The sequence below is a fragment of the Bos grunniens genome, chromosome 26, assembly GCF_055505025.1.
Source record: "Bos grunniens cultivar Pamir isolate PY7600 chromosome 26, Bosgru_T2T1.0, whole genome shotgun sequence".
NCBI lineage: Eukaryota > Metazoa > Chordata > Mammalia > Artiodactyla > Bovidae > Bos > Bos grunniens.
This window is the reverse complement of record NC_141190.1, coordinates 3017817-3031878: the sequence shown is the minus strand read 5'-3', so window position 1 is coordinate 3031878 and position 14062 is coordinate 3017817.

Genomic DNA, 14062 nt, shown 5'->3' with positions numbered 1-14062 from the left:
TGAAAGAATAAATAAGATTGACAAACCATTAGCCAGACTCATCAAGAAACAAAGGGAGAAAAATCAAATCAATAAAATTAGAAATGAAAATGGAGAGATCACAACAGACAACACAGAAATACAAAGAATCAAAAGAGACTACTATCAGCAATTATATGCCAATAAAATGGACAACGTGGAAGAAATGGACAAATTCTTAGAAAAGTACAACTTTCCAAAACTGAACCAGGAAGAAATAGAAAACCGTAACAGATGCATCACAAGCACGGAAATTGAAACTGTAATCAGAAATCTTCCAGCAAACAAAAGCCCAGGTTCAGACGGCTTCACAGATGAATTCTACCAAAAATTTAGAGAAGAGCTAACACCTATCCTACTCAAAATCTTCCAGAAAATTGCAGAGGAAGGTAAACTTCCAAACTCATTCTATGAGGCCACCATCACCCTAATACCAAAACATGACAAAGATCCCACACAAAAAAAAGAAAACTACAGGCCAATATCACTGATGAACATAGATGCAAAAATCCTTAACAAAATTCTAGCAATCAGAATCCAACAACACTTTAAAAAGGTCATACACAATGACCAAGTGGGCTTTATCCCAGGGATGCAGGGATTCTTCAATATTCACAAATCAATCAATGTAATACACCACAATAACAAATTCAAAAATAAAAACCATATGATTATCTCAATAGATGCAGAGAAAGCCTTTGACAAAATTCAACATCCAATTATGATAAAAACTCTCCAGAAAGCAGGAATAGAAGGAACATACCTCAACATAATAAAAGCTATATATGACAAACCCACAGCAAACATTATCCTCAATGGTGAAAAATTGAAAGCATTTCCTCTAAAGTCAGGAACAAGACAAGGGTGCCCACTTTCACCATTACTATTCAACATAGTTTTGGAAGTTTTGGCCACAGCAATCAGAGCAGAAAAAGAAATAAAAGGAATCCAAATTGGAAAAGAAGAAGTAAAACTCTCACTATTTGCAGATGACATGATCCTCTACATAGAAAATCCTAAAGACTCCACCAGAAAATTACCAGAACTAATCAATGATTATAGTAAAGTTGCAGGATATAAAATCAACACACAGAAATCCTTCGCATTCCTATACACTAATAATGAGAAAACAGAAAGAGAAATTAAGGAAACAATTCCATTCACCATTGCAAAGAAAAGAATAAAATACTTAGGAATATATCTACCTAAAGAAACTAAAGACCTATATACAGAAAACTATAAAACACTGGTGAAAGAAATCAAAGAGGACACCTATAGATGGAGAAATATACCATGTTCATGGATTGGAAGAATCAATATAGTGAAAATGAGTATACTACCCAAAGCAATTTATAGATTCAATGCAATCCCTATCAAGCTACCAACGGTATTCTTCGCAGAGCTAGAACAAATAATTTCACAATTTGTATGGAAATACAAAAAACCTCGAATAGCCAAAGCTATCTTGAGAAAGAAGAATGGAACTGGAGGAATCAACCTACCTGACTTCAGGCTCTACTACAAAGCCACAGTCATCAAGACAGTATGGTACTGGCACAAAGACAGAAATATAGATCACTGGAACAAAATAGAAAGCCCAGAGATAAATCCACGCACATATGGATACCTTATCTTTGACAAAGGAGGCAAGAATATACAATGGATTAAAGACAATCTCTTTAACAAGTGGTGCTGGGATAACTGGTCAACCACTTGTAAAAGAATGAAACTAGAGCACTTTCTAACACCATATAGAAAAATAAACTCAAAATAGATTGAAGATCTAAACGTAAGACCAGAAACTATAAAACTCCTAGAGGGGAACATAGGCAAAACACTCTCTGACATACATCACAGGAGGATCCTCTATGACCCACCTCCCAGAATATTGGAAATAAAAGCAAAAATAAACAAATGGGACCTAATTGAACTTAAAAGCTTCTGCACAACAAAGGAAACTATTAGCAAGGTGAAAAGACAGCCTTCAGAATGGGAGAAAATAATAGCAAATGAAGCAACTCACAAACAACTAATCTCAAAAATATACAAGCAACTCCTACAGCTCAATTCCAGAAAAATAAATGACCCAATCAGAAAATGGGCCAAAGAACTAAATAGACATTTCTCCAAAGAAGACATACAGATGGCTAACAAACACATGAAAAGATGCTCAACATCACTCATTATCAGAGAAATGCAAATCAAAACCACTATGAGGTACCATTTCACACCAGTCAGAATGGCTGCAATCCAAAAGTCTACAAATAATAAATGCTGGAGAGGGTGTGGAGAAAAGGGAACCCTCTTACACTGTTGGTGGGAATGCAACCTAGTACAGCCACTATGGAGAACAGTGTGGAGATTCCTTAAAAAACTGGAAATAGAACTGCCTTATGATCCAGCGATCCCACTGCTGGGCATACACACTGAGGAAACCACAATTGAAAGAGACACGTGTACCCCAATGTTCATTGCAGCACTGTTTATAATAGCCAGGACATGGAAGCAACCTAGATGTCCATCAGCAGATGAATGGATAAGAAAGCAGTGGTACATATACACAATGGAGTGTTACTCAGCCATTAAAAAGAAAACATTTGAATCAGTTCTAATGAGGTGGATGAAACTGGAGCGTATTATACAGAGTGAAGTAAGCCAGAAAGAAAAACACCAATACAGCATACTAACACATGTATATGGAATTTAGAAAGATGGTAACAAATACAGTGTGCCCTGTATACTAGACAGCAAAAGAGACACTGATGTATAGAACAGTCTTTTGGACTCTGTGGGAGAGGGAGTGGGTGGGAAGATTTCAGAGAGTGGCATTGAAATATGTATAATATCATATATGAAATGAGTCACCAGTCCAGGTTTGATGCATGGTACTGGATGCTTGGGGCTGGTGCACTGGGACGACCCAGAGGGCTGGTATGGGGAGGGAGGAGGGAGGAGGGAGGAGGGTTCAGGATAGGGAACACATCTATGCCTATGGCGGATTCATTTTGATATATGGCAGAACCAGTACAATATTGTAAAGTTTAAAAATAAAATTTAAAAAATGGCATAGTGTATAAACCTATTTCACAACTCTATAAATGTATAATATATTCTTATTGTAATGATATAGTAACAAAATTTTTAAAGTTAATTAAAATGTAACAGTATTTATATTATTATTTGATGTTATGAATGACTTAGAGTTTTTCCCTTATTATGTCTTTCAAGTTTTCTATAATTTACATATTAATTTTAAAATTTAAAATGGGAATCAAAAAGGTCTTTGAGCCATAAGATTAGACCAGGTGTTTCAGATCTCTGCCAAATTTAGTGAGGTTTTATCTATATTTGACTCTGAAGAAATTTTAAAAAAATGATTCAAAGGCCCCACCACAGACCAAGTTTTAGTAAAGGATGCTGGCAGCTAACAATTTAACATAACCTCATAGGGGTTTCTCTCTCATAGAGAGTCTGGGACTCAACTAGATTATGAGAAGTCAAGTCTCAGTAGAAAGACAGTTGCTGAATGCCCCAGTCATTGAACAGCATTTTGGCATGTGCTTTAGATATTATCCCTTCAAAATATCTTATTTTTTAAAAGATATAAAATAAGACCCCATATGCACAGCTTGTGATACAATAAGAACAGGAAACCTGGTATCCTGACTTCCAACCCTTTTCTGGCCTTCCAGTACTCTGCTGTGAAATCCAAAGATCTCAGTGCTCATGATGTCTTATAAGTCCCCTAAAATTTGGCTTCTTTCTTGCTGCCATCTACATCTAATTCCTATTGTAGGATGGATAAAGTCATCGACTAATACAGCATTTTAAGCAGCCACTAGCCTTCAGACGGAGAAGCAAATGGCAACCCACTCCAGTACTCTTGCCTGGAGAATCCCATGGATGGAGGAGCCTGGTAGGCTACAGTCCCTGGGGTAGTGAAGAGTCAGACATGACTGAGTGACTTGACTTTCACTTTTCACTTTCATGCATTGGAGAAGGAAATGGCAACCCACTCCAGTGTTCTTGCCTGAAGAATCCCAGGGGTAGGGGAGCCTGGTGGGCTGCCGTCTATGGGGTCGCACAGAGTCGGACACGACTGAAGCGACTTAGCAGCAGCAGCAGCAGCAACCTTCAGACAAAGACAATTTCTAGAATTACTGCCTACTTGTGTCATATCAATTTACTCAGAACTGAAAAGACTGATTTTTTTTTTTTTCTCTCTTGCTTGAGAGACCTGTTATTTCAGAGATTGAAGTCTTTTTAAAAGTAAAGTGTAAAATAATTGAAAATTCACTTGTTTTTGATGTATTATTTATGCATGATAATAGATACTTTGAAAAAAGTTAATTGAAAGAATGAGTAATTAAATGTCATTTAATTTTTTTTAATTTATATTTTTAATTTGTAACCACTATTGAAGAGAGCAGCATAAACATAATGAACCAACAACCTAAAGGAAAGATAAAATAAAAATTTTAAGAAGAATTTCTTTATCATGTGGTAGTTCTATTTAAAAATTTTTGAGGAATCCCCAATTCTGTTTTCCGTAGTGTCTGCACCAATTTACTTCCAACCAACATTATATGAGAAGGGTTCCTTTTTCCTCTACATCCTTAACAACACTTGTTGTTGCTTGTCTTTTTGATGAAAGCCACTCTGATACATGGTAGATGATATCTCATGGTAGTTTTGCTTCATGTTTCCCTGATGATTAGCAATGTTGAGCATCTTTACATGTGCTTCTTGGCCATATGTATGTCCTCTTTGGAAAAATGTTTATTCAAGTTTTGTTTGTTTGTTTTGGTTCGTTGTTTCTTGATTTGAACTAACTCTTACATCTTATTGCATTTTGCCCATTTTTGTTCTGAGATAGTCTTCTGATTCGAAGTATTTTTTTCATATCACCAAATGACTGTGAGTGTGTGTGTGTTCAGTCGCGTCTGACTCTTTGTGATCCCATGGACTGAAACCTGCCAGGCTCCTCTATTCATGGAATTTTCCAGGCAAGAATACTGGAGCCAGTTGCCATTTCCTACTTCAGGGGATCTTTCTGACCTAGGGATCAAACCCATATCTCCTGCCACTCCTGCATTAACAGACAAATTCTTTACCACTGAAAAACCCCATCACATATTTTTTGATCTCATTTTTTTGATACTGAATTGAATGAACTCTTAGTATATTTTACGTATTAACCCCTTAATGGGCATATTGTTTACAAATATATTCTCTCATTCATTATGTTGCCTTTTTGTTTCTGTGATAGTTTCCTTCTTTGTATGAAAGCTTTTTGGTTAGGTCCCATTAGTTGTTTTGTTGCCTCTGTCTGAGGGGACAGATCCAAAAATATATTGCTAAAGCTGATGTCAAACAGTGAACTCCTTTTAGGAGTTTTATGGTTTCAGGTCTCATATTTAAGTCTTTAATCCATTTTAAGTTTATTTTTGTATACAGTTTGAGAAAATGTTCTAGCTTCGTTCTTTTACATATAGCTGTCCAGTTTGTCTAATACCCTTTGCTGAAGAAGCTATCTTCCCCATCGTATAGTCTTGCCTCCTAGTTGACCATTTTAGCATGGATTTATTTCTGGACTTTCTATTCTGTTCCACTGATCTATGTATTTGTTTTTGTGCCAGTACCATAGGGATTTTATTCTGTAGTTTTGTGGTAGTTTGAATTTGAGAGTGTGGCACTTCAGCATTGTTCTTCTTTCTCAGGACATCTTCAGGGTCTTATGTGGATCTACAAAAATTTTAGATTTATTTGCTCTAGTTCTGTGAAGAGAAGATGTTCATAGTGACTTTTAATATAAATTTCTTTTAACAAAGAGAATTTCTGTTTTGTAGTATCAATTTGACCTTAATTTAATTGGTCCTAAAAGTAGACACAGAGAAGGCAATGGCATCCCACTCCAGTACTCTTGCCTGGAAAATGCCATGGACGGAGGAGCCTGGTAGGCTGCAGTCCATGGGGTCGCAAAGAGTCGGATATGACTGAGCTACTTCACTTTCACTTTTCACTTTCATGCATTGGAGAAGGAAATGGCAACCCACTGCAGTGTTCTTGCCTGGAGAATCCCAGGGACGGGGGAGCCTCTTGGGCTGCCATCTATGGGGACGCATAGAGTCAGACACGACTGAGGTGAGTTAGCAGTAGCAAAAGTAGACAAGACTTGTGCTCTATGATTTAAGCAATAGCTCCATTTGATGTATTGTCTTTTTTTTAATTGTATTTAATTTTTAAACTTTACATAATTGTATTAGTTTTGCCAAATATCAAAATGAATCCGCCACAGGTATACATGTGTTCCCCATCCTGAACCCTCCTCCCTTCTCCCTCCCCATACCATCCCTCTGGGTTGTCCCAGTGCACTAGCCCCAAGCATCCAGTATCGTGCATCGAACCTGGACTGGCATCTAGTTTCATACATGATATTTTACATGTTTCAATGCCATTCTGCCAAATCTTCCCACCCTCTCCCTCTCCCACAGAGTCCATAACACTGTTCTATACATCAGTGTCTCTTTTGCTGTCTCGTACACAGGGTTATTGTTACTATCTTTCTAAATTGCATATATATGCGTTATTATACTGTATTGGTGTTTTCCCTTCTGGCTTACTTCACTCTGTATAATAGGCTCCAGTTTCATCCACCTCATTAGAACTGATTCAAATGTTTTCTTTTTAATGGCTGAGTAATACTCCATTGTGTATATGTACCACTGCTTTCTTATCCATTCATCTGCTGATGGACATCTAGGTTGCTTCCATGTCCTGGCTATTATAAACAGTGCTGCAATGAACATTGGGGTACACGTGTCTCTTTCAATTCTGGTTTCCTCAGTGTGTATGCCAAGCAGTGGGATTGCTGGATCATAAGGCAGTTCTATTTCCAGTTTTTTAAGGAATCTCCACACTGTTCTCCATAGTGGCTGTACTAGGTTGCATTCCCACCAACAGTGTAAGAGGGTTCCCTTTTCTCCACACCCTCTCCAGCATTTATTATTTGTAGACTTTTGGATTGCAGCCATTCTGACTGGTGTGAAATGGTACCTCATAGTGGTTTTGATTTGCATTTCTCTGATAATGAGTGATGTTGAGCATCTTTTCATGTGTTTGTTAGCCATCTGTATGTCTTCTTTGGAGAAATGTCTATTTAGTTCTTTGGCCCATTTTCTGATTGGGTCATTTATTTTTCTGGAATTGAGCTGTAGGAGTTGCTTGTATATTTTTGAGATTAGTTGTTTGTGAGTTGCTTCATTTGCTATTATTTTCTCCCATTCTGAAGGCTGTCTTTTCACCTTGCTAATAGTTTCCTTTGTTGTGCAGAAGCTTTTAAGTTCAATTAGGTCCCATTTGTTTATTTTTGCTTTTATTTCCAATATTCTCTTTTTACTAGACTAGGATGGGAGACGCTAGAACTTAGAGACTACATTAGACATGGCCTGGTCTAGTTATGTGGCCTTTGTGTATTTTATTCATTTCACAGATCAGAACATGGAAACTTGGGAAAAAGAGAGGGAATTTTTGATTTAACTAATTAGCATGTTGAAGGAATCCAGAACCCTTCTTTATTGGCTTCTCCCTCTTTAGGCTCGTAAATATTTTTATATTTATATAGCTTCAAAAAACAAAAACAGAACCAGAAAAGTAGAGGCTGATCAGAACAGACCAGATTAGATCAGATCAGTTGCTCAGTCTTATCCGACTCTTCGCGACCCCATAAATCGCAACACGCCAGGCCTCCCTGTCCATCACCAACTCCCCGAGTTCACTCAACCAATGTCCATCGAGTCAGTGATGCCAATCAGCCATCTCATCCTCTGTTGTTCCCTTCTCCTCTTGCCCCCAATCCCTCCCAGCATCAGGGTCTTTTCCAATGAATCAACTCTTCGCATGAGGTGGCCAAAGTACTAGAGTTTCAGCTTTGGCATCATTCCTTCCAAAGAAATCCCAGGGCTGATCTCCTTTAGAAGGGATTGGTTGGATCTCCTTGCAGTCCTAGGGACTCTCAAGAGTCTTCTCCAACACCACAGTTCAAAAGCATCAATTCTTTGGCGCTCAGCCTTCTTCACAGTCCAACTCTCACATCCATACATGACCACAGGAAAAACCATAGCCTTGACTAGACGAACCTTTTTTGGCAAAGTAATGTCTGTGCTTTTGAATATGCTATCTAGGTTGGTCATAATTTTCCTTCCAAGGAGTAAGCGTCTTTTAATTTCATCGCTGCTGTCACCATCTGCAGTGATTTTGGAGCCCTTAAAAATAAAGTCTGACACTGTTTCCACTGTTTCCCCATCTATTTCCCATGAAGTGATGGGACCGGATGACATGATCTTTGTTTTCTGAATGTTGAGCTTTAAGCCAACTTTTTCACTCTCCACTTTCACCTTCATCAAGAGGCTTTTTAGTTCCCCTTAACTTTCTGCCATAAGGGTGGTCTCATCTGCATATCTGAGGTTATTGACATTTCTCCCAGCAATCTTGATTCCAGCTTGTGCTTCTTCCAGTCCAGCGTTTCTCACGATGTACTCTGCATATAAATTAAATAAGCAGGGTGACAATATACATTCTTGACGAACTTCTTTTCCTATTTGGAATCAGTCTGTTGTTCCATGTCCACTTCTAACTGTTGCTTTCTGACCTGCATACAGATTTCTCAAGAGGCAGATCAGGTGGTCTGGTATTCCCATCTTTCAGAATTTTCCACAGTTTATTGTGATCCACACAGTCAAAGGCTTTAGCATAGTCAATAAAGCAGAAATAGATGTTTTTCTGGAACTGTGTTGCTTTTTCCATGATCCAGCAGATGTTGGCAATTTTCTCTCTGGTTCCTCTGCCTTTTCTAAAACCAGCTTGAACATCAGGAAGTTCACGGTTCCCATATTGCTGAAGCCTGGCTTGGAGAATTTTCAGCATTACTTTACTAGCATGTGAGATGAGTGCAATTGTGCCGTAGTTTGAGCATTCTTTGGCATTGCCTTTCTTTGGGATTGGAATGAAAACTGACCTTTTCCAGTCCTGTGGCCACTGCTGAGTTTTCCAAATTTGCTGGCATATTGAGTGCAGCACTTTCACAGCATCATCTTTCAGGATTTGGAATAGCTCAACTGGAATTCTATCACTTCCACTAGAGGCTGATAGTATTGCATATATTTTGCCAGGAAACGTAATGCAAGGCTTAGTGCTTTCTCTTTAAGGAATATGCCTCTTTTGCTGCATTATTCCTCTCTTTGACCAGGATATTGAGGCTTCCTATGTAAGGGAGCTGGGAAAGAGGAAATGGTTAACTGGGAATGGGCAAAATATAATCACATAAACAGAAATTTTAAGTTTCTAGTAAATTAAAAATATATTAGTTCCCCTAAAAAAGGGGAAAGAAGAGTACAAATGGAGGTATTATATTAAATGTAAATATATACATATATATATATATATATACTTTTACAAAATATCTATTGGCAATTTGATGTTTAATTCATCCTCAAATATTGATTGAATATTTACTGTACTCTACACACAATAACCATTATAAAACAGACACAATCCTTATATTCATGGAAATTATAGTCTAATAGAATTGATGAATGTATAACAAAGAATGCTAAAGTAAATAATGGTGAAATATGGGGTGCAGTGAAGGAACAGTACTATTCATTATAACAAATTTTAAGAGATTGACCAAACTTAGATTGAGAGTTAAAGAATTTTCTTAAATATTGAGTAGAAATTTCTTTTTAAAATATCATAAAAGGTTTGTGTGTGTTTCAGGAAGGAGGAAAAATCAGAATATTTTAGCCAGAGGAATTGGACTGCTTAAAAATCCTGATGGCAGAATTCAATCATTTGGAGAAAGCAAAAAATTAAATAAGATAAAGTGTGAAGCTGAAACACCACAAAAATAGCAATATAGGCAGTCATTATATTGTGTAAAATCTTATGGATTTTTAAGTATGTAAAGTTGAATGTGATGAGGTGATTGACAATGTTTGCATAAGTATGGTTTAATTTATGTTGGTTAATTATACTGTTACATCAGTTCAGTTCAGTTCAGTTCAGTCGTTCAATCATGTCCAACTCTTTTTGACCCCATGAATTGCAGCATGCCAGGCCTCCTTGTCCATCACCGACTCCTGAAGTCCACCCAAACTCATGTCCATTGAGTTGGTGATGCCATCCAGCCATATCATCCTCTGTCGTCCCCTTCTCCTCCTGCACCCAATCTCTCCCAGCATCAGGGTCTTTTCCAATGAGTCAGCTCTTCGCATGAGGTGGCCAAAGTACTGGAGTTTCAGCTTTAGCATCATTCCTTCCAAAGAAATCCCAGGGCTGATCTCCTTTAGAATGGGCTGGTAGGATCTCCTTGCAGTGCAAGGGACTCTCAAGAGTCTTCTCCAATGCCACAGTTCAAAAGCATTAATTCATAGAACTCATTAAATAATAAATTATTTAGTGAATCATCCAAATCAATAGAAATCTAATAAAATGTGTCAAAACTTCAAAAATACTACTGATTGTGGTCAGAGGTACTGATCCTAACCTGGACATCAAGGTTTCAATAATAGCTGTGATAATTGGTCCACTCTTGTCTCAGAAAGCTTTCTGGCTCTGACTTACCAACTACATATGTAAATTGTATTGCTGTTGGGCTCTCTCTCACTGATCTCTTGCCCTCGGGAGATTTGTGCAAAAAAGCATACTATTAGTAAACATGTATAACCAACCTTTTCAGTAAACCTTTTCATAATAACGATCAGTCACAACAGTCTACTTGGTTGTTGTTTCCTTCACTTGTATTCTCTCCTGCTAATTCAAGGGAAACCATGGAATCATCCCTCTTGGAAAATACTAACATTCTTGAACATATCAGGAAAAAAAAAAAAAAATCTTTGCAAACAAGAAGATAAATGACACAGTCCAGTGTCAGATTACATGGTCCTTGTGTATTGTGTCTGTGGGAAAAAAAAAAAAAAATTACACTTCATTTTCTTAAGCCTTTGCAAAATAAACATTCTGAATAGATGCTCCCACCTTACTCAAAGTCCACAATGCAACACCTGTAATACATAGTTTGTATGTGTTTGCAGCTGAATAGTTTTATCAGCTTGCTTTGAGCCAGTAGTATTTTCAAAGTCCAACAGGGTCCTGCCCTTTTGTTTTCTCTGTCAATTTCAATTCCTTGTAGTAGTGCCTCTGCTCAGACAGTTTTCTTAAGATCTTTGGGGGTCTGCAATATATTTTAACTTTCACTTTGTTGTGCAAAGACCACATCCACGTTTTTTCTTTTCTTTCTTTCTTTCTTTTTTTTTCATTACAATCCCTTCTCTATCTTTGGCTCCTTTTCAAATGATTGAGGGGGCAATGCCCTTAAGATTCCCAAAGACCTTCTGGTTTGAGAGGATATGTGAGGCACAAGTTAATCTTCTAAAAGGGCTTCAGGGTGACTGTATATAGTGAACTTTAGATCTTTCTATGGTTTAAGTAAAAGGTTTTATAGGTACCCCACTTTTTCTCTTGTCCACATTTTTAGAAGCAATTTCTTAATTTTAATGGTTTTTGCCTGGGTAGAGACAGGATTTTCTAAACCGTCAAGCCTTGGTTTCATTTTATTTACTAGTTCTTCCTTCAAATAATCTCTGTTTATTGTAAGCAGCAATAAGTAATCACGGTGACATTTTAAATATTTTTGCTCAGAAATTTCCTTAGCTATATATAACAAGTTCAATATTTAAGTTCATTTCATATGACTACAGGAGACAATTTTACCACATTTTCTGTCACTCTGTAACAAGGACTTCCCTTCCTCCAATTTGTGAAAAAATTTTTTCCTTTTCTTTTGAGCCCTTGCCAGCAATGTATTTCAAGTCCATATTTTTAATAACAGTTGTTTAAGGTAATTTAGGCTTTCTATAACATGCTCCTCAAAATTATGTCGACCTCTACTGACTGATTTCAAAGCTGCTCTCACATTTTTAGGTATTTGACAAGAACACCCACTTCCAGACATCAAAAATTTTGCTTCATTTTATCTTTTACACAATTACTTAAACCTAACACCTAAGAAAAAAACAAAAACAAAAACAAAAACCATTTATTATCTCAAATTCTGTGGGCTTGAGTCTGAGCACAGATCAATTGGGTCTTCTTCAGTGTCTAACAAGTCTCCAATATAACTCTGATATAACACAGAGCAGATAAATACTATAAAATGGTGCAGTTAAATGCTAGCGGAGCTCAGAGAAAGATGATTTTACTCTGGCTAAAGAAATTTCATTAAAAAGAGAGTATTTATGCTGCTTATTGTAAGGAATAGGTAAATTATAGCATGTGATGATGTTGAAGGGGATTGCAAATGGAGAGGGCTTATAAGTCATTTCTCAGAGACGGGAGATGATCAGTTCAGTTCACTTCAGTTCAGTCGCTCAGTCATATCTGATTCTTTGCGATCCCATGAATTGCAGCACGCCAGGCCTCCCTGTCCATCACCAACTCTCGGAGTTCACACAAACTCATGTCCATTGAGTCGGAGATGCCATCCAGGCATATCATCCTCTGTCGTCCCCTTCTCCTGCCCCCAATCCCTCCCAGTATCAGAGTCTGTTCCAGTGAGTCAACACTTCGCATGAGGTGGCCAAAGTATTGGAGTTTCAATTTTAGCATCAGTCTTTCCAAAGAACACCCAGGGCTGATCTCCTTCAGAATGGACTGGTTGGATCTCCTTGCAGTCCAAGGAAGTCTCAAGAGTCTTCTCCAACACCACAGTTCAAAAGCATAAATTCTTCGGCACTCAGCTTTCATCACAGTCCAAATCTCACATCCATACATGACCACTGGAAAAACCATAGCCTTGACTAGATGGACCTTTGTTGGCAAAGTAATATCTCTGCTTTTGAATATGCTATCTAGGTTGGTCATAACTTTCCTTCCAAGGAGTAAGTGTCTTTTAATTTCATGGCTGCAAACACCATCTGCAGTGATTTTGGAGGTCCCCCAAAATAAAATCTGACACTATTTCCACTGTTTCCCCATCTATTTGGCATGAAGTGATGGGAACAGATGCCATGATCTTAGTTTTCTGAATGTTGAGCTTTAAGCCAACTTTTTTACTCTCCTATTTCACTTTCATCAAGAGGCTTTTGAGTTCCTCTTCACTTTGTGTCATAAGGGTGGTGTCATCTGCATATCTGAGGTTATTGATATTTCTCCCTGCAATCTTGATTCCAGCTTGTGCTTCTTCCAGTCCAGCGTTTCTCAAGATGGACTCTGCATATAAGTTAAATAAGCAGGATGACAATATACAGCCTTGACGTACTCCTGTTCCTATTTGGAACCAGTCTGTTGTTCCATGTCCACTTCTAACTGTTGCTTCCTGACCTGCATATAGGTTTTTCAAGAGGCAGGTCAGGTGGTCTGGTATGCCCATCTCTTTCAGAATTTTCCACAGTTTATTGTGATCCACACAGCCAAAGGCTTTAGCATAGTCAATAAAGCAGAAATAGATGTTTTTTCTGAAACTCTCTTGCGTTTTCCATGATCCAGCAGATGTTGGCAATTTCCTGTCTGGTTCCTCTGCCTTTTCTAAAACAAGCTTGAACATCTGGATGTTCACAGTTCACGTATTGCTCAATCCTGACTTGGAGAATTTTGAGCATTACTTGTCTAGCGTCTGAGATGAGTGCAATCATGTGGTAGTCTGAGCATTCTTTGGCATTGCCTTTCTTTGGTGTTGGAATGAAAACTGACCTTTTCCAGTCCTGTGGCCACTGCTGAGTTTTCCAAATGTGCTGGCATATTGAGTGTAGCACTTTAACAGCACCATTTTCCAGGATTTGAAAGAGTTTAACTGCAATTCTGTCACTTCCACTAGCTTTGTTCATAGTGATGCTTTCTAAGGCCCACTTGAATTCACATTTCAGGATGTCTGGCTCTAGGCCAGTGATCACACCATCGTGATTATCTGGGTCATGAAGATCTTTTTTTGTACGGTTCTTCTGTGTATTTTTGCCACCTCTTCTTAATATCTTCTGCTTCTGTTAGG